At 35.9% G+C, this 20,544-nt stretch overlaps 2 long non-coding RNA genes across 2 annotated transcripts; both read left to right on the plus strand.

Annotated features, from left to right (window-relative positions):
• The first annotated feature begins 5,700 nt into the window (after positions 1-5,700).
• Positions 5,701-9,179, plus strand: LOC141621656 (uncharacterized). Its single transcript, XR_012532546.1, has 3 exons — positions 5,701-5,900; positions 7,388-7,474; positions 8,880-9,179. It is a non-coding gene; the product is annotated as an uncharacterized LOC141621656 (long non-coding RNA).
• Positions 9,180-11,968: 2,789 nt separating this feature from the next.
• On the plus strand, positions 11,969-15,340 carry LOC141621657 (uncharacterized). Its single transcript, XR_012532547.1, has 4 exons — positions 11,969-12,067; positions 12,167-12,234; positions 13,557-13,643; positions 15,064-15,340. It is a non-coding gene; the product is annotated as an uncharacterized LOC141621657 (long non-coding RNA).
• The last annotated feature ends 5,204 nt before the right edge of the window (positions 15,341-20,544 follow it).

The raw sequence follows: 20,544 nt of genomic DNA on the forward strand, positions 1-20,544 counted from the left end.
GACTTAAATCCCTTATAATCTCATATTTGCGGGTTTTCGTCATTAAACTCAATCCGGGTTGTATAAATTCGATTTGTTCATATTGAGTTTCTGGAATTCGATCTTTGATATATTTTCATCTGTCTTTTGTTGTATTTGTCGTTAATTTGTCATATTTAACCTATTTAGTTCACCTATGTCACTAATCAATCGTTCATTCATGTAAATAATCCGTTTGCATTCATCTCATCCATGTTTTATTGCTTTTATGACCATTAATCACATGTAAATAACGTGTTAATCACTTTCATCCGAGTAAATATATTAATTATCCATTAAAATCACCAATTTACATTAACGATTTGCAGTTCCGGCTTCACATCCAGAACTCACCCTTGGAACAGACGCAACATCTGTTGTGCCTCTTCCAGAGGGCGCAGTCTTGCTGCGCCTGTTCCAGGATGAATTCTGTCTCTGAACTCCGTTGTTGCTTGACCTAGTTTAATTAGCTTACGTATAATTGACTATTACTCGTATTATCACCTACTAATTCGTTCGTTAATTCTTTTTCTTATTCTTTTTCTCAAATTATCCGTTTCAAAGGTATTTTCGACATAAATCAATGAAACCCGATGTAATTATTGTATTTTTAATTATAATTTTCTATCATTGTAATATTTATCGCATTTGTATGATTTATTTACGTGTTTTCACATGTAATTGAGCATTAAATCCCTATTTCGACCAATTGTATGCTAAATTAATTGTTAACCGACTTAGTCTAATTCTCGCATGTTACGATTAAAACTTGGATGTTGCATTGCATGCATATAATCGACGATATATCGAGTATAAATGATGTCCCTAATCATTAGTAGAGGCCTCTATCGAGGCCGGCGGGATTAGGTGTTCGATCAAAAGAGCTTCCTAATACGTACCCTCACCCCTTACTCCAGATCTCTGTGAACATCCGTGTTCATTGGCATCCACGAGAGTCATTCTAGACATAGAATGCTAAGGGTAACGAGTTCTTGGTGTTCATGTCACTACTTTGTGTCTTGACATGGCACGAGGTATTCGAACGGTTCCAATTTCCCATAAAAATTGGTGGCGACTCCACAAAATGCAAACGCTTGTTCTCTCTCCCAAGCGCCCCCGTGGGCCCCCGTTGTCCACAGATAGTGTTATCGTTAGAGTATGATTTATGATGATTTTGGTAGAGTAAATGCGATTATGAAAGTAGTAGATAAGGAACGTCGATTATGATACCGCATGAGCTAAATCGGGATGGGTTACCGATAAATGGTGGACTCCCGAACCCCTTATTGTCTTACAGGAATTCTGTCCATAATTTGAACCCAACGGAATCACTTGACCGAGTGTGAGCACCAACTCGATCGAGTAAAAAATCACTCGACCGAGTGGACCCTTGACTCCACCGAGTAGACCAAATCCAGGAGGTAATACATTTCTGGAAAATCGTCACTCGATCGAGTGGGCCGCCACTCGATCGAGTAGAGTTGTATTCGACCGAGTACACTCGGCACTCGACCGAGTGAATTCACACGGGTTAGGCTACTCGACTAAAATGCCATATCTCCTTCACTTTTCATTCTTATCGTCATATCTTCATCTCTTTCCTCACCAAAAACCTAACTAAAACCTCCATTTTTGCTCCATTTTGCTTGGAATTCATCCTATTACTCCACTTTTCTTCACCCAATTCCATTAATTTGTCAAGGTAAGCTTATTTATTCTCTTTCATCTTTCCCCAATTTAGTTTTTCTTTAGATATACACTTAATTCATTCGAGTTTTGTTAATTAATTAGTTACCTATTTTGCAGAATTCATGATAGTAGTAGACTTTGTACACCATTATTTTTGATAAAAATCAAATTTCTGTGATGAAATTTTGTCCACCATTGACGAACTTAAATTTTGTTCTTGAGTCAATAATGGGATTTTGGTGCTTGTTTTTGAGTTTAATTGGACAACAAATTCTTAACCTTTGTTGTTATTGATCGATCTTGTTTAATATGTGAAAATTTCGTCTCAAAATATCGAAATCTAGGTGTCATGGCCAAATTTTGATTTCTCATGGGTAAAACTTGATTTAATTGCCTTATAAGACAACTATCTTAGTTAGTAATGTGGTATGAGTCTCAAAATGAAACAAATTTCATCTTAAAACTTGGGTGAAATTTTCAAATTTCTCTTAATACAGCCATTAACAATTTAATTTGTGGCATAAGAATGGTTTAAGTATGTTGTAGACAATGAAATTGATAGTTTGTGCTATACTATGAGGTAAACTAAGAAACTTTTATCTTAAAATGTGACCAAACTCCCGAAAATCCGACACTAACCAAGTCAAAATTTTAATTTTTTGCTCATTACTTGTGTTATTTACTCATGATTACTCAAAACCTCAAACTTACGATGCTTGAGGAAGCCTTACATTGAAAATTTTCCCTCATAAGGACTTTAAAGTGTCGAAAATAGGCATTTCACTTACCACGATGTTTAATTTTATCAAGTCAATTCTTGCGTTAATTGCTTCATAATGAATTAAATGGATTTCAATAACATGTAACCTCTTATGTTAAGACTTTCCCATCTTACAATTTTTCAAGATTTGAACAAATGAATATTATGCTAAGAGTCTAGTGTAGTATGTCATGGTTGAGTCAAGTTTGAACGAGTTGGAAAATAAGCGAGGGTAGTACATGTGATTAAAGTTATGTTTTAAACCATATTATGTCACAAGAATTTCAATTTTCGAAAAAGAATTTGTAACATGAGAAATTGGTTGGGAATATTGGTTAAAATACATGAGAACTATGTTAGGACTTTCTTTTAATTTGTCATTCACCAATTTGAGAAGTGGAGGAAATTTTCATTCATATCTAAAATTGACTTATAATTCTTACCTTTCCCATTCCATATATCTTTTTGTGTGATTTCATATTGTACCATGTCTAGGAACACTAGAACCGGCCGTGGAAGGAATGCCTGCCAACCACAACAAGAGGCACTGCCCGCTATCACCCTTCTGGGCTACCCGGCGATAGCCTTTGCGAGCGAAGATCACCGGAGTAACTTTGAGGATCTAGCCACTAGAAGGATGGTCGTAACAAAGTGTATGTGGGTAAGTACTTTGGAGGCCTGGGAATAGAGAGGGAGGTACATGGCATCTTTACGGTCCTTGGGTTGCAGGGATTTTACTAGAGGAGATAAGCTACCATAACCTCACCCTCGAGTTTTTGAGGTCTTTCACCTATGATAAGGATACCCATGATGTGAGTTTTAGGCTAAAAAATACCACCATCAACCTAGATAGTGACGCCTTTGCCGACCATTTGGGAGTGGGTAAGCGATTCGAAGGTCACCATGATAAGATTAAGAAGGACATGAAAGCTTCGAGGTATTTTCACCTCTATACGAGTAAAGGAAATACCGGTGTGAGTAACATGAAAACTAGTGATGTCGAGCACCCCATCCTAAATATCTTCTTGTGCACCTTGACCAACTTTCCTTTGTTGGAGGAAAGACCTGAGCAAACTCAACTCCACGAGGTGTTGATCTTGAGTTCTCACCTTAACCCCCACCATGAAGAGCGTTTCTACTTTAATGCTATATCTATGGTTTCCCTTGCCCTTGAGAGGATGACCGACTCGGACAGGTGCTCCTTAGATTGTGGGGCCTTAGTAACTCGGTTAGCTAATAATTTGCTAGCTTATGAGCCGGGGGTGGTGGACGCACCTATGTCTAAGGGAGTCGTGTATTTCGATCTTGCGTGGTTGAAGGGTAAGTCTTGGATTGTAGATGGGACATAGGAGGGTACCTATTCTTGGAGAGTTGACGAGAATTGTCATATGAAACTCCCCGCCGATGGAAGACTACCCCCGACTTCTCACTTGCAGAGGGAGGGATCACCCCACTCTCAAGTCCAACGATACACCATTCCTAGTAGCCTCACTTTTGACATTTATGATACGACCATGGAACGGGAGACCTCTCCACTACCTTCTCCACCTCGTGACCCCGTCCAACTACCCAATATATTACCTCATTCACTGAGTGAACACTTACCTTGTATTGAGAGACATGCACGAGGCGGCTTATTACTAAGGAGTACGATCCGCCCACCGTCCTAGCTTTTGGTCCGGAGACGAAGACACCACCGGAATCTTTAAAGCCTATGGTATCCAACCATCAGATTGGGTAGCAACATCCCTTTCGGTGTAGGACACTTGCGTGACCCATGGGTGGGTGATGCTGGGATCTACATTGTCAATGTCTACCAAGGGGGTGGTAATGAGGCGGAAACATCCACAGCGGCGGAAGGCATGGACCTTGATAGCATTTGGGATGAGGTGGCGCGTAAGGGAGGGGAGAAAAAGGACGAAGATGAAGAAGAGGAGGACAAGGAAGAAGAGAAAGCGAGAAGTGGTGGCAAATCGGTGAATAGTCGGTCCGGATGGGCAAAATGGGTGTCGGGCATTGGCAAGAAAAGGAAGCCCTCCGAATAGTGGTGACCTTATGATTCATGATTCCGTGAGACATTTCCTTCTTTATCGTTTGAGCTTTGAACAATTTATTTCTTGTGTTGTAAACCCGGCCATAAGGCCAAAACTAGTAGACATTGTATGGTACGATGGCGTACTGATCACCATTTGGACTCCATTGCATGTATGCATGACCATAGGTGAGCTTATAGGCCATTAATGGCCGAAATCTAGACTACCCAGTGATACTCGGCCGAGTGCAATTTTGATTCGACCGAGTGGAGGTCAACTTGACCGAGTGACCCGCCACACTCGACCTAGTAGGCGTGGACAGAATCTGGAAACCCCCTGTAAGTTTCGCACTCGACCGAGTGACCCTCTTCACTCGACCGAGTGACTTTTACTCGGCCAAGTGGCCCCCATACTCGACCAAGTAGTATGGAATTGACCATTTCTAAGAACTTTCGACCGCATATGAAGTATTTGACTTTGATTTTTGGACTATACCGACTTCCTAATAGTCGAGCGACGATAGAAATTCTATACGGTAGACCTTCATGAATTGTTTACGTTTGATTTTGTCGCATGTTTACGTAGTGTGCAAGTGTAACACCTCGTATTTTATTAAGTTGGATAAAATTCTTTTAATTGTTACTTTATATTTAATTACGTTGGTTAACGATTTATATATTTATTTTCTCAGCTAATTAATTAATTTCATTATAATTCGATACGTTAATTTTAATAATCATCAATAAGTTTATTTAAAGTTAGTTCGAGTTTATTGAAATTAGTCCGAGTTTATTTATTTAATAATTTCCGTTTCTTTACGAGTCCTTATGAAAGTTGTTTTAAGTAAACCCGAGATGGATTTTGGGAACAAAACCGTCCAATTAGCTATTTTGAGCTTATTTCACTAAATTAGCAATTTTTATTAATATCCGTTAGTTTTGTAAAAATCGCTAATAATTCCGATTCAAGCTGATATCGTATTATTTCCGTTAACTAGCTGAGTTTATTTTATTTTCACTCATTAAATTTATTTATTATTAATTTCGTTTTATTACTGAAACTTTTATTAAAAACCGATTTTATTAACTCGAAACGGTTTTAAAAACGAACGAAATTACTTAACGATGAAGAAACGTACGTATAATTAGAAGCTAGCAAGCTAGCTGGTGTCTCATTATTATTATTATTATTATTATTTTATTGTTGTTGTTGTACACCCCCGTCCCTACCCCTTCTTTTCCCTTCCTTTTTGCGCGATTCACCAGCAACAACAATCAGCATCCACCAAAATCATCAACACCATTTCCGATCATTCAAACCTCAGATCCCGCCTCCATTCTCAACCAAATTCGATAATTTTTGTACCATTAGCTTCCTCGTCCTTTCCTCGTCCTTTTAAGGTAAGAAAATCTCCTTTTTGTTGTGGTTTCGTCTTTCGCCGTCTTATAAAAGTGTCGTCTTTTAACTTCTTTAGTCCGTTTTCTTGCCCTTTTATGAAGGATTCAAGACTTGGGGTGAGGCTCGTGCCTTGTGGACCATTTATTCGAAGAATAAGGGGTGTTTAAGGTAACACGATTTTACCGATCCTAGTATTTTTATTATTATTCGGGGTTATATGTTTACTTGTTATTTATAATACTAGCTTTTATATGTTCTACTCCTAAACGATTTTATGGCGAGACAGGGGACTTAGTTTCGTTTAATGGAGTGCCCAAGTTGACAGAAAGTGATATTTGGTGATAAGATTATTTAGTGTCATATATAGTCACATGAATGTTGGAGTACATATTCAAAATAGCTGTTGATTATCTTGCGTTTGGTGGGTTGTTTTCCAAGCTTCATATCGGAACCCAGCTAAGAGTATTTGGGTGTAAGTTTCGGGACTATTTTAAGACGGAAAGTGGACTGTTTTGAGTCAGTTTTTGCTGATAAAATGGTGCCTTTCGGGACTGTTTTTGGGGCGTAAGAGTGACTGATGTGGGACGGTTTTCTGTGCATTTTCGGGATCGTTTTTAGTCATAAAAATGTTGATTTAAGGAATGTTTTGGAGTACCATCTTTGGTCCGGTCTGGGTAGTATTTTTGGGCAGTCGAAATGGAGATAATATGACTGGTTAGAGTTGATCTAAGTCTGTTTTAGGACTGTTTAAAGTCGTGAATTATCACCTTACAACCTTTCTGTGAGAAGCACTATCTTTTTTTTATAAAGAAGGTACATGGCTATGCTGATCACCAACGTTGACCTTATATGGTCAGTTTGCCAAGTCCTTGTTATATAGTTTGTATAATTCACATTATATCCACATATGACATAAAGATGACTTTGTTAGACAATTGCGACACTAGGTAACCAGAAATAGGTTAGTGCTTAAGTTCATTACATTGACAATAATAAATTTATTGGGTAATAGATGCAGGGAACATTTGTCCATTACTCTTTCTTCTAGCACTAGAATGTGGGGTGTTACTCGTCCTATTGCAGGGTTTGGCACTGTTTTGGATAGGAAGAAGGGGTTATTTTTGACTTTGTTTTAAGGAGGAGAATAGGGGGTCGACATGTTTGGGCGGGAATGCGGACTGCTCGGGATGGTGAAAGGGTGGTAGAAATGAGTTGTTTTGGGTCTGCTAGATGATACTCGACTAGGCTGCTTTAGATGGCTAAAATGAATGCTTAGATCGGGTTTATGAGAGGCCAAAATTGGGTTTTGTCTTGCTTTTGTGGTGGTGGTGGTCGTTTGAGGTCGTGTAGGAGCTATCCAAATGCCCCCTTGAGCCGTGGGTCGAGTTTATTTTGTGCAAATGTGATTCTTTTGAATGAATTATATTTCCGTCTCGTATTTTATATTAAGTAATCCGCAAAATATCGTCCTTTCACATAATTATTTTAGGTGACTCATTTGTGGTTGAAGATGAAGAGTAATTTTGGGGTTTTAGAAGCTTTCTCAAGTTTTTACTTGTCTCTTTGCTAGCGTAAGGTAACTATTCCGAGTTACTCGACGAATTAATGTCACATTAGTAGCTAATGTGGCATGTTGTTTGATAAGTGTTTAGGTGAATGAATAATGTTAGGATCGTTTACAAAATGAAATTGTAATTAATAGGCTCAAATGAATTTTATGGTGATAATTGTAATGTTTTGTTGATTGTCAAAATCGAGCCTTAGTCCCTTTGATCGATGCGATGTCGATTAATTGAGTGATTGGTCACCGCAATTTGACCCGTACTGCCGCAGGTGGGGTTGCGGGTAAAAATTCGGTTGAATGATTTAGATAATCGGCCTTTTTCTTGTTTTAGGCCATTTATCAAGCTCTCGTTCACATGTATAGCTTATTGAATTTAATAGTGACTTGTATTGTAGAAATGGCCCTAGTTTCCCCTGAAGCCTTTAATATGGTTACTATTGTTAGAATTAGAAATTAGTATTGAATACTTATTGAGGATTCTGTTGGGATTGTATGCTGTAAATAGACATTATAAGCCTTTCACATGATAGAATGCTAGAATTTATATTGATAAGTAGGACTTTTTGCCCTCTTAAGGTTAAGTGGGTGTCTTACTTGACTTGTGTGGTGAGTCATGTGTGGTGTGGGCTAAAATATTCAAGCTGGGACTAGGTCCTAGGTGAGTATTTCGGCCTTCATCATAGATAGGTCTTTATAGTCTCTGACGAGTATATGTTCACTGCTTGATAGCCTTTGTGTTCCTGACTAGTGGATGTTTATCCAAGTTGGGGCATGACCTCAGGTACTTATTTTGATAGTATGGGGTCAGCTTAAGTACTAGCCAACCCTTCGGTGGTGTCCTTAGGGTACTCACTTCACTTTGTTTTAAAAAAAGTTGTGAGTCTTGGGTGCGGTGGTGTGTATCCGCATGTCTAGGTCTCTGTGATTTTAGGCTAGGGTTGTGTTGTCTCTTGGCCATGTTTTCTTAATAGTAATCGGCGAGCCAAGATACCGGTTCGATTACCTTCCCTACCTCGTGGTATAGACTCGAGTTACAAAGTGACTATTGACGGTACTAAGAACTTGTGCCTGTCTTTGATATATTGCCCTTTCTTGTATGGTGATTCTATGAATCATAGAAGGTGAGATGCAAGCCGGCTATGGTTGATAGAGTTTGGATTCCTGGATGTTATGTGATTCACATGATAGTGTAGTATGAGTCGGTCTAGTTTTCACATGCTAGGGCTATGTGTTGTTATATTGTTGTTCACATGATAAGCACGATTGTCTAGCATCTATATGCTAAGGCATTGTGTGATTCGTATTCATATTCTTATGTTTACATGTTATATTAATTATGACATTTCGTGGCTGGGAGAACTCGGAGTTACTCCCCACTGACTGTGGCTTTCGTATTTGTATAAAATGCGAATGACAGGTAGGTGATGCATATATGGGGTACATGGACGAGCTAGCGAGCAAAGTAACCTTGGAACCTAGACTGGTTTTATTCCATTGTGACCCTTAAACCCTTTTTGTGTCACATACATTTTAGGGACATATGTCTCCCTCTTTTTCTTTGGTTTGTATCACTTTATTCTCGCAGCTTTAGCATAGTTATGTAAATTAGTCTGTTAGCATTTGCAGGTGTTGGCATCCTCCTTCTGGAAATGTTTGTGAATGGTTTAGAAAAGTTTTAAAAATGACAGGTTTTAATTAGTTGAACCAATTACAAACATATCCTGTCAGTTTTTCTGTAGAATTACGTGTTTACTTTTCCGCAATAAGTGAGGGTGTCACAGTTGGTATCAGAGCATATTTGCTCCCGACGCACGTTTGTGCACCCCACTATAAATAACTTGACCTTAAAATAATAAACTTGAGAGACGGGTAAGATGGGTAGATTTAGGATCTTATGTTGTAGTCTCTTTGTGTTTGCTCTTTGTTAGGTACTAACATGTTTGTTGATTGTCATTTAATAATTGTTGCGTTCTTAGATCAATGACCGTGAACTTATTTATAGTTAATGGAGTTATTGCCCTTATTAAAAAAATTTGAACTAAAGGTTTTGAAAATATTTTAATGTTTTTCACTGGTTTTAACGTCAATTAGTGTTAAAGCTTGTTATTGGAGACGTCTGATAATTAGTTTTATCATTTGTTGGTGTAAAAATGTATTTTTATGTCTTTGAATTGGAATATTGATGTTCTTGAGTGATCGCCAAGAGTATCTCCGTTCCATTGAAAGGACACTTATATATTACGAAGATCAAGATTTAGTGCCTTTTCTTTGAGGATTGAAGATTTGTTCAACCTTTGAAGAATGCTTCTACTTCCTTGAAGATATTTCTCGTTCTTTTTGTATCTCGCCTTATTCTTAATCTCTTGGTGCCTATCCTTCTTCTAAACTCTCTATTCTTCTTCCTAGGAAGTTACATTTGTATCCTCCCAACTTGTCCTTTCACCCTTGCTAATTCTCCCTTAACGCCTTTTAGATAGTTCTCTTTCTTTTGTGGGGTGTTAACCTTGGTTGGATAATTTGGCTTGTGGAGTTGTTTCTGGTTGACCTATAACCCCGGTTTTGAGAAGTTGTGATATTGGAAGGACTTAGGTTGAGTGTTGATACCTTAGGAGTAAACACGGAGTAAGGTTTATGATGTGATTTTGGAAAGAGATACCTTTAGGATGTTGATAGCCATACATAAATTGATGTTACCTTATGACATTGTTATTTGAGATTTGAGTATCTGACTTTTCCTTGTTGTCTAATTTCCCTTTCTCCTTGATCATGAGCGTTACCGTTCATACCTCCTTTCCTCGCTTCATCTTGCTCCTCCTTTAAGTTTGACACTCGTATCTTGTGAAACTCTATCTTTGACATCCTTGTAATTTTGACTTCAATTTTTACCCTATGAAAGTCATTATAGCTCTCTTGTGGCTTAAGTTTGAGCTCTCTTAACATACTTTGTTTTTATGCTATCTAAGTTACTTTCCTTTTTGTACAACTTCTAAACTTTCAAGCTACCAGTTTCGATTCATTCTTAAAAGTTTATGTCACTTCTGCAAACCTAACCTATTTTTGAAGACTTGAAAATGAAAATTTGATTTAGTTCCCTATTCCTTCCTTGAATATAAACTCATTTATCGTAATTTTAATTACTAGACCCGAAATTTCTTTAAATTTTATCCAATTTCTATTAACCTTGATCTATTTATGACTTCTTTGTCAAAGTTTAATATTATATTTCCGGAATTTAACTCCCCTTTTAGTTTAAAGGTGAAACCTTTATTTCTACCTTGGCCTTTTGCAAAAGAACATTTGAGAAGATTACCTTTCTCTTATTTTGATTTTAACGTTGATCGGATGTTAGAACTAGTTATTGGAAACATTTGATAACTTGTTCTACGATTGTCGGCGAATAGTTTTTGTTTTAAATTTGTCTCTGACTTGGAAAGTTAGCGTTCTTGTGTGCACGACAAGAGCAATTCCGTTCCATGAATGAGACTTATATTTTTGAAAACTCTTCATTAATGTTTTTGAAGGTATTTTGATTTTTGATTTATACAAATGATTTGCCTTTTGACCTTATCTTTGATTTGGAATGTGATGTTCTTGAATACGTAACGAGAACACTTTCGTTCCCTTGATGAGAATCTGGTTCTGTCGGAAAATTTTATTTGAAACTTTTGAAAGAATTTTGAATCTTACGATAAATAACCTTTAAAATGTTTTGGTTACCGATTCCAATTCCAGTTTTATTTTTATAACCTTTCATTTATACTTTCAAGTTTCGAGGACGAAACTTTTTAAAAGATGGGGTGATTGTAACACCTCGTATTTTATTAAGTTGGATAAAATTCTTTTAATTGTTACTTTATATTTAATTACGTTGGTTAACGATTTATATATTTATTTTCTCAGCTAATTAATTAATTTCATTATAATTCGATACGTTAATTTTAATAATCATCAATAAGTTTATTTAAAGTTAGTTCGAGTTTATTGAAATTAGTCCGAGTTTATTTATTTAATAATTTCCGTTTCTTTACGAGTCCTTATGAAAGTTGTTTTAAGTAAACCCGAGATGGATTTTGGGAACAAAACCGTCCAATTAGCTATTTTGAGCTTATTTCACTAAATTAGCAATTTTTATTAATATCCGTTAGTTTTGTAAAAATCGCTAATAATTCCGATTCAAGCTGATATCGTATTATTTCCGTTAACTAGCTGAGTTTATTTTATTTTCACTCATTAAATTTATTTATTATTAATTTCGTTTTATTACTGAAACTTTTATTAAAAACCGATTTTATTAACTCGAAACGGTTTTAAAAACGAACGAAATTACTTAACGATGAAGAAACGTACGTATAATTAGAAGCTAGCAAGCTAGCTGGTGTCTCATTATTATTATTATTATTATTTTATTGTTGTTGTTGTACACCCCCGTCCCTACCCCTTCTTTTCCCTTCCTTTTTGCGCGATTCACCAGCAACAACAATCAGCATCCACCAAAATCATCAACACCATTTCCGATCATTCAAACCTCGGATCCGCCTCCATTCTCAACCAAATTCGATAATTTTTGTACCATTAGCTTCCTCGTCCTTTCCTCGTCCTTTTAAGGTAAGAAAATCTCCTTTTTGTTGTGGTTTCGTCTTTCGCCGTCTTATAAAAGTGTCGTCTTTTAACTTCTTTAGTCCGTTTTCTTGCCCTTTTATGAAGGATTCGAAGACCCGGGGTGAGGCTCGTGCCTTGTGGACCATTTATTCGAAGAATAAGGGGTGTTTAAGGTAACACGATTTTACCGATCCTAGTATTTTTATTATTATTCGGGGTTATATGTTTACTTGTTATTTATAATACTAGCTTTTATATGTTCTACTCCTAAACGATTTTATGGCGAGACAGGGGACTTAGTTTCGTTTAATGGAGTGCCCAAGTTGACAGAAAGTGATATTTGGTGATAAGATTATTTAGTGTCATATATAGTCACATGAATGTTGGAGTACATATTCAAAATAGCTGTTGATTATCTTGCGTTTGGTGGGTTGTTTTCCAAGCTTCATATCGGAACCCAGCTAAGAGTATTTGGGTGTAAGTTTCGGGTCTGTTTTAAGACGGAAAGTGGACTGTTTTGAGTCAGTTTTTGCTGATAAAATGGTGCCTTTCGGGACTATTTTTGGGGCGTAAGAGTGACTGATGTGGGACGGTTTTCTGTGCATTTTCGGGATCGTTTTTAGTCATAAAAATGTTGATTTAAGGACTGTTTTGGAGTACCATCTTTGGTCCGGTATGGGTAGTATTTTTGGGCAGTCGAAATGGAGATAATATGGTAGTTAGAGTTGATCTAAGTCTTTTTAGGATTGTTTAAAGTCGTGAATTATCACCTTACTGACCTTTCGTGAGAAGCACTATCTTTTTTTTATAAAGAAGGTACATGGCTATGCCGATCACCAACGTTGACCTTATATGGTCAGTTTGCCAAGTCCTTGTTATATAGTTTGTATAATTCACATTATATCCACATATGACATAAAGATGACTTTGTTAGACAATTGCGACACTAGGTAACCAGAAATAGGTTAGTGCTTAAGTTCATTACATTGACAATAATAAACTTATTGGGTAATAGATGCAGGGAACATTTGTCCTTTACTCTTTCTTCTAGCACTAGAATGTGGGGTGTTACTCGTCCTATTGCAGGGTTTGGCACTGTTTTGGATAGGAAGAAGGGGTTATTTTTGACTTTGTTTAAAGGCGAGAATAGGGGGTGGTCGACATGTTTGAGGCGGGGAATGCGGACTGTTCCGGGATGGTGAAAGGGTGGTAGAAATGAGTTGTTTTGGAGTCGCTAGATGATACTCGACTAGGCTGCTTTAGATGGCTAAAATGAATGCTTAGATCGGGTTTATGAGAGGCCAAAATTGGGTGTCTTGCACCTTGTGGTGGTGGTGGTCGTTTGAGGTCGTGTAGGAGCTATCCAAATGCCCCCTTGAGCCGTGGGTCGAGTTTATTTTGTGCAAATGTGATTCTTTTGAATGAATTATATTTCCGTCTCGTATTTTATATTAAGTAATCCGCAAAATATCGTCCTTTCACATAATTATTTTAGGTGACTCATTTGTGGTTGAAGATGAAGAGTAATTTTGGGGTTTTAGAAGCTTTCTCAAGTTTTTACTTGTCTCTTTGCTAGCGTAAGGTAACTATTCCGAGTTACTCGACGAATTAATGTCACATTAGTAGCTAATGTGTGCCTGTTGTTTGATAAGTGTTTAGGTGAATGAATAATGTTAGGATCGTTTACAAAATGAAATTGTAATTAATAGGCTCAAATGAATTTTATGGTGATAATTGTAATGTTTTGTTGATTGTGCTTAAAACCGAACCTTAGTCCCTTTGATCGATGCGATGTCGATTAATTGAGTGATTGGTCACCGCAATTTGACCCGTACTGTCCGGTGGGGTTGCGGGTAAAAATTCGGTTGAATGATTTAGATAATCGGCCTTTTTCTTGTTTTAGGCCATTTATCAAGCTTTTGTTCACATGTATAGCTTATTGAATTTAATAGTGACTTGTATTGTAGAAATGGCCCTAGTTTCCCCTGAAGCCTTTAATATGGTTACTATTGTTAGAATTAGAAATTAGTATTGAATACTTATTGAGGATTCTGTTGGGATTGTATGCTGTAAATAGACATTATAAGCCTTTCACATGATAGAATGCTAGAATTTATATTGATAAGTAGGACTTTTTGCCCTCTTAAGGTTAAGTGGGTGTCTTACTTGACTTGTGTGGTGAGTCATGTGTGGTGTGGGCTAAAATATTCAAGCTGGGACTAGCTGGGACTAGGTCCTAGGTGAGTATTTCGGCCTTCATCATAGATAGGTCTTTATAGTCTCTGACGAGTATATGTTCACTGCTTGATAGCCTTTGTGTTCCTGACTAGTGGATGTTTATCCAAGTTAGGGCATGACCTCAGGTACTTATTTTGATAGTATGGGGTCAGCTTAAGTACTAGCCAACCCTTCGGTGGTGTCCTTAGGGTACTCACTTCACTTTGTTTTAAAAAAAGTTGTGAGTCTTGGGTGCGGTGGTGTGTATCCGCATGTCTAGGTCTGCGCAGATTTTAGGCTAGGGTTGTGTTGTCTCTTGGCCATGTTTTCTTAATAGTAACCGCTGAGCCAAGATACCGGTTCGATTACCTTCCCTACCTCGTGGTATAGACTCGAGTTACAAAGTGACTATTGACGGTACTAAGAACTTGTGCCTGTCTTTGATATATTGCCCTTTCTTGTATGGTGATTCTATGAATCATAGAAGGTGAGATGCAAGCCGGCTATGGTTGATAGAGTTTGGATTCCTGGATGTTATGTGATTCACATGATAGTGTAGTATGAGTCGGTCTAGTTTTCACATGCTAGGGCTATGTGTTGTTATATTGTTGTTCACATGATAAGCACGATTGTCTAGCATCTATATGCTAAGGCATTGTGTGATTCGTATTAATATTCTTATGTTTACATGTTATATTAATTATGACATTTCGTAATTTGGGAGAACTCGGAGTTACTCCCCATTTCGTTGTGGCTTTCGTATTTGTATAAAATGCGAATGACAGGTAGGTGATGCATATACGGGGTACATGGACGAGCTAGCGAGCAAAGTAACCTTGGAACCTAGACTGGTTTTATTCCATTGTGACCCTTAAACCCTTTTTGTGTCACATACATTTTAGGGACATATGTCTCCCTCTTTTTCTTTGGTTTGTATCACTTTATTCTCAGACTTTAGCATAGTTATGTAAATTAGTCTGTTAGCATTTGCAGGTGTTGGCATCCTCCTTCTGGAAATGTTTGTGAATGGTTTAGAAAAGTTTTAAAAATGACAGGTTTTAATTAGTTGAACCAATTACAAACATATCCTGTCAGTTTTTCTGTAGAATTACGTGTTTACTTTTCCGCAATAAGTGAGGGTGTCACAGCAAGGGTAATCAAGTTATAAGTATTTGTGTGATAGCATAGAGTACATGACGACAATATATGACGTGTTACCTTTCGTGATAATAGTTAGATAAGTTAAACGATAAACCATAAATACATGTCACCTGACAAGTGTGAAACGCATCTAGTACAAAACGATAGTGGATTGATACGATATGTGAATGATATGATGAGTATAAAGGGTATTTTGGCCTAGTCATATAGTGTATCTATCTATCTATCTATCTATCTATCTATCTATCTATCTATCTATCTATCTATCTATCTATCTATCTATCTATCTATCTATATATAGAAATAGGATCATATGAGTTGGGTCATGTTTGGTGAGTTACCCCTCTAAATCTGGACCATTGATCTAATCTAAGATGAATGACTGAGATTAAAACTTACTCAAGCTATAAAAACCCACTTTTCTCTCAATCTCCCTCATTATTAGAAAAGCCACACTCTTTCTCCTCCTTCTCCCTCTAAAAAGCCAGAACAAAAAAACCTCCGTCCGATAATCAATTTCAATTATTTCGTGCTCTTCATCTTCAATTTCTTTCCGTTTTCAGAGTGATTTTGTGCTTGTTCTTCGCGCTCAGTGGATCTACTTCGTCTTGATCTTCAGTTTTTGCAATCAGGTAATTGTTTCCTCTTATTATACTATTTTTTGTTTATTTTTGAACTTCATTTTTGTTTTTCTTTGCTTGAATTTCTAGTCTTTTGTGTGTTTATTCTTCAACTTATTCAGTCGTTTTCATTATGTAGTTCAATTTGTCGTGTTTTTGTTGTTAAATTACATTTTCTATTGTTTTCGCATAATTCTAGGGTTTCTTAATTGTATTTTGCGTTTTTGTACCTGATTTTGAATTTTGATGTTGTTCTTTCTAGTTTTTGGTGATTTCATTGTGCTTTTGTTGCAATGAAGATAATCTGTTTGTTGAAATTATTCGTTATTGTAATATATTGATGTAGTTATTGTAATATAGGGATTTTTAATGTTGCATTATATCTCGATTATTGTATTACTTTAGTCGAGTTATTGTATTATTCAAACTCAGTTATTTTATCTTGTACTTCTTGTTTTGTTGTGTTAGTGTATAATCTGTTTAATAACAATTATTGTATTACTTTAACCGAATTATTCTATTATTGAAACTCAGTTATTGTATTTTATTGTTACTTCTTGTTCGTTATTTTGGGATATAATCTGTTATGTCCTATTTAGTGCTAATTTAACCGAGTTATTGTTTGTGCATGTGGTAGGTTGATTGCTTATGTGACTTTTTGGAAACAAGGACAATAGAAAAAGAAGGGATTGTCATTTCTACATTCAAAATTGTTGAAGTTAATTTTGAATGAAAAACAAAGCAAATGAACGATAATGAATCGGGATTTTTTTACCATGTATCACATGCTCACATATGAGGGGAAGATCTTCCCGTCGATGATAAAGAGGAAATTAGACATGATCTCTATATGGCGTGAGATGGTTGGTATTATGACGAACTTCATTGTTCTCAGAGCGTCAAATGTCAATTTTCGTCATTTTAAGCATTTAAAACTGAGATTTGTGGTTCTGAGACAAAGCAAAATTAAGACCAATCTGAGGATCTTCTTCTTCATTTGAAGCCCGTAAAGAACACGGTAATGGAATAGCAACAAGACACTGATGACTTCCAAACTTCAGCCCGTGCAAAGAGATATGACACTTGATTGATATAACAAGCATTATGCAAAAGATGCTCTTGACGGAGAGCATTATGATCGGGATCTTGAGGGAAGTTAAAATCTGATTCGGTATGCGTAGCTGCTGAAGAGGACACGTTAAAATTAGAAGAAGATCAGAGACACTTTTTTTTACTTTTCTTTGAGATATCCAGTTATTGTACTGTGTTAGTTCAGTTATTTCAATGTATTAGTTGGATTATTGTATTTCATTTTGCGTAGTTATTCTATTCTACAAATTATGTTTTTATTTCTCTAATCTTTCCAGATATTTAATATTGTTTTTATGGTTATCTCAATACTTATAGGTGGTTATTGTATTTCAGTTGCATAGTTATTTTTAACTTATGCCCTTTTTGTTTTTATTTCTTTTAGTGAGCTTCATCTCAGTATAATAACACGATTTACTCATTATAATAACTGAGTTTCTACATACTATAGCTTCAAATACCAGAGTTTTATATCACAAGATAGAAATTTCAATATAATTGCGTTTCATCTCAATACAATAGCACGATGTATTATTTGAGATGCTTAGATGTAATGATGAAGATGCATAGTTTGATCGAGATGCTTAAGTGTAATGTGATGGAGACAAAATAGTTATATAATGAAAGCAAGTCGTTTTTTAACGTTGTTATAATGAAATGGCCACTTATTCAATTAAACAAGATGAAAATAAAAAATCGATAGAAAGTTGACTATATCTGAGTTTTATCTCCATACAATAACATGAGTTACTCATTACAATATCTGAGTTTTTACATTACAACAACTAAAAATACCAGTGTTTTACAATACAATAACTCAGTTTCTACATTACAATAACTGAGTTTCTATATTGGAATAATTGTAAATATCAGAGAACATTCTTCTCAATAAACAATTGAGTCAACTATTAAATGACCAAGTATATACATCAATTATTCCACTGAACGTCTACTGTCCGTGTTCATCGTGATTCAACCTGTAAATCACCAAAAACAATGAATTATTTCATTCAATATTATATACATCCAAGAAGTCGAAGATACAATAACTATGTTTTAATAATACAATAATTGCGTTAAAGTAATACAATAATCAAGATGTAATGTTACAACAACTGCATTTTGTAAGAACATCATATAAAATAACTCGGTAAATATATTACAACAACTGGAATATAAAATAACAATAACTGACTTTAAACAACTAACGAGTCAACAAGAAATTTGAATATTTTTGAGTTTTACAATAACACAATTTATTCATTACAATAATTGAGTTTCTACATTACAATAACTACAAATACCAGATTTCTATAGTACATAATATCTTAGTTTCTACATTACAATAATTACAAATATCAGAGTTTTTACATTACAATAATTGAGTTTGTACATTACAATAACCGAGTTTCTACATTACGATAACTGACTTTCTGAATTTGAATAACCATTAAATAACCACGTTTCTTCATTACAATAACTGAGTTTCTAAATTCAACTAGACATTTTAACAAACAGTTGGTGTGCTAATCTAGATTACAAATTTTTTTTCAGGATTATGATAATAAATCAGCAATCAAATGTCAACGGTATAATAAACAAGCATACTAACGAAGTAGAATCAGAACACAGTTATTTTACTGCAATAGCTACGTAAATTAATGAAGTTATACGATTATTAGCTATGAAATCGTAATTGATATTCATACCTTCGTTTTGATTACAAAAAACACACATAAATCATATTAGAAATCGTTATTTGATTCAAATACTGCAGTAATTCGAGTATTAAATAAGAAATCTTAAGAAATATTCATACCTTCGTTTTGATTTCAACAATTAGGGTTTTCGGAAATTTGAGTATTAATTGAAGAAAAAATTGATAGTTTCAATTGAATTAATCGAAATATTGAATGAATTTTGTGTCAATTTGAGGATTTGCAAAAAACAAATGTGAAGAGTCGATGAATTTTTTGATCAACTTTGACGATTTTTTGTGCGATTTTTGATCGTAACAGAGTAGCTGGTATTTGATGAGAAAGTAGAGAGAGGGGAGGGGAGAAAGAGAGAGAGAGAGATATGTGTTTTTTTTTTATCGCTGATTTTTTTTTATCAATTGGTTTTGTTAGGTCAATTGTATATATACGCGAGGATAACTCACGAAAAGTGGCAAACTCAGGATCTTGCCTATATATATATATATATATATATATATATATATATATATATATATATATATATATATATATATATATATATATATATATATATATATATATATATTAGTCATATACATATATATATATATTAGTCATATACATATCAAAACCTTACTGCATAGATATAGGCTTAGTTGTCTTTAATAACATATATGAGTATAATCAAGCGAGTCGGGATCCCTTGTGAGTACAATAGTTTGGCATAAGGGCAGGTTACCGGGAGAGTGTCATGTAAGACTAGTGGTGAACTCCGATTTCACCGCCTCAGGAAACCGAAATGGTAACATCCTCCCATTATCTTGGCCGATAAAAAGGTGCGCAAGACAAGGAAGGATGAAACCATTTTGCTTAAGGTGCTATGGTTTAACTATAATGTTGAAGAAGCTACATGGGAGCCGGAGGAGCCAATGAGGGAGCGTTATCCACAAATATTTGACCATGTATGTTTGGTTACGGGGTCATGACCTTATTCTATTAAGGAGGGTAGGAGATGATCGCATGTGTTTGCGGCAGCTTTGAGGTCAGTTTTGGTTGTTGTCAAGGTTGTGTTATCATAGTTTGGTTATGTTTTGGGTATGGTTGGTGTTGTTTTCGAGTTGTGTGGGTAAGTAGTCTGGTTTATGCCTGGTTGTTCAGGTATGAGTGTGAACTTTGAGGGATGAAGTTCGTTCTAAGGAAGGAATACTGTAATACCACAAATCTGAGTATAGCGAACTCGGTCGAGTGGGTTGTACATGACCGAGTGGGTTATCGGGCGTTTCGAAGCAGGCTACTGCCTTAGGTGCACTCGACCGAGTATGTGAGACACTTGGTCGAGTATGGCATACTCATTCGAGTATGTCTAGTACTCGACCGAGTGCCCGGTCTGACGGGTTATTTTTTCGCGGTTTTGATTAAGATGATTAGAGGAAATAAATTATGCCTTTCGGTTGCTAAATCATTTTTACCAAAACCTAAACTACTATTACCACTATTCTAATCATCTTCATCACTTCCAAGTCTAGTTTGATCGATCGTGAGTCTTACATCTCTTTTTCCTTTACGGTTTCGTTGGTAAGTCTCTTGCATTTTCTTAATCAGCTGTGGTTATCATTTGGGGTTTAATCAAACCCTAAATTGGGTTAGGACGGGGGTAAATATTAATTAGTGATGGATATGATGTAGTATTTTTTGATTA

The sequence above is a fragment of the Silene latifolia genome, chromosome X, assembly GCF_048544455.1.
Source record: "Silene latifolia isolate original U9 population chromosome X, ASM4854445v1, whole genome shotgun sequence".
NCBI classification, from domain to species: Eukaryota; Viridiplantae; Streptophyta; class Magnoliopsida; order Caryophyllales; family Caryophyllaceae; genus Silene; species Silene latifolia.